Source organism: Frankliniella occidentalis, unplaced genomic scaffold (assembly GCF_000697945.3).
Source record: "Frankliniella occidentalis isolate FOCC.00 unplaced genomic scaffold, Focc_3.1 Scaffold10, whole genome shotgun sequence".
Lineage (NCBI taxonomy): Eukaryota > Metazoa > Arthropoda > Insecta > Thysanoptera > Thripidae > Frankliniella > Frankliniella occidentalis.
In genome coordinates, this window is record NW_026267140.1 from 3,138,769 (window position 1) to 3,140,355 (window position 1,587).

Sequence of the window (1,587 nt, forward strand, 5' to 3'; positions counted from 1 at the left end):
AAAACGAACGCTTAACGTGACATAAGGGGGAAGGTGGGGTGGGGGCCAGCGTGCGTGCCGGCCTGCTGGCCAGACGTACAGGAACGGAACATCACTCGCCACTCTGGCCCTCGCCTCGCCCGCGCGGCCCGGTGCGGATACGTTACTCGCGCCACCCCGCCTGCCTGCCTTTGATGTTCACGGTCAATTACTCCCCGTTGAAAAGACGATCCCTTCCCGATCGGCTTGAGCTTTTGCTCTAAAGTTCTCCCCTCACCCGCCCCCCTCCCTTGCCGACTGCAAAGTCCACCGGCCTTAACGGCCGCCTCGGGCCTAGCTGCGTTTACCCAGCGGCTGTATGCCTTGCCCCGCCCGCTCTTCACCCCGTCGGGTCGGAGGGTTGGGGACAAGCCCAGCAGGCCGCGAGGAAACGACGAGGCGCGATCGCTCAATAGTTACTCCACTACCCGGAACAGCAAGTGCCATTTTTCCAGAGCAGTCGCAGTTCGTGGTGCGCGAGGGTCCGGCCTAGCGCCTAGCCTCGTAACAGCAACAATCACCCCCCCCCCCTCCTCGGCCCTGAGCGAGGCACGCAGTGGCACGTCCCGGAGCTGCTTGTCGGGCCGGCATTGGTATGGAAGCCACCACACACCCCGTCCCAGGCTCTGCTGCGCCGTCCCCAGATCAGCATGTTTTGCTACTCTGGGTCCGGCCGGCCCGGCACAGCCTGCTTGTGACATGGCCGGCCGTTGACGGCCTCTGGCGTCCCTTCAAGCCGGGGACGGTCGTGCTGGTGGCCGGGCGCGCGGCGTGTGATCGAGACCCACGCCGAACCACCTGCCCCAAGCCGCCAGGCTAAACACCCGCGGAATGGCAGGGCAATACGAGTCGCTTCAGCCCAACGGCACCTCGTCCCGGCGGCCGGAGCACGGTGGGCACCGCGGGCACGGCGTGGCATTCCTCCCCCCCTCCCCCCACGTTTCTCTCCTCCGCCTCTTTCCACGGGGGGCTTCTAATTGGAGTTCTCGCGCGCCCAGCCTGCCGAGCTACCAGCCAGCACGAAGGGCGGCTGCCTGCCGGGCGCGGGGGTGGAGGGGCGGAGTAGTGCGGGGCGCGAGGGGCGCGCGGGGCGCGGGGAGCAATTCCACCTGCCACGCCCGCGCCAAACCGCCACGCCCCGCCACACCCCGATAGTGCACGGTGCAGCGGGGCGTCGCCCGGCGCGGCGTGGCGTCCACCACTGGAATGAACGCAGAGCCACGCCCGCCAACACCACGCCACGCCCTGGCCCCGCCCCGCTTGCCGCGCCACCGCGAGGACCGAGCAATTGTTGTCGCGGAGAACCCGACGGAGTGAGATAGAAACTGGGGAGAGTGGAAAGGAGGCGAGGGGGGAGACGAGTGCAGACAGACGTACTGTGTAGCTTTGCCAAAAAAGCTAGTCTCGGCTCTGGGCGGGCGACTGGCAGAAAGGCGGGTTGATAAGGGGGAAAGGCGGGGAGCGGGGCTGTGTACACACAAAGAAGGTAGAGTGCGGACAGGGAGCGGAGACATCGGTTGGAAAGAGGGCAGCATTATACTAGGAAAAAGAAGGTAAAGCAATGTTTGT

At 66.1% G+C, this 1,587-nt stretch overlaps 1 protein-coding gene across 7 annotated transcripts in view; it reads right to left on the minus strand.

The window, feature by feature from the left end:
- Window positions 1-1,587, minus strand: part of LOC113212423 (sodium/calcium exchanger 1-like) — a gene marked incomplete at its 5' end in the record, with an annotated part of 45,056 nt that overhangs the window by 21,471 nt on the left and 21,998 nt on the right.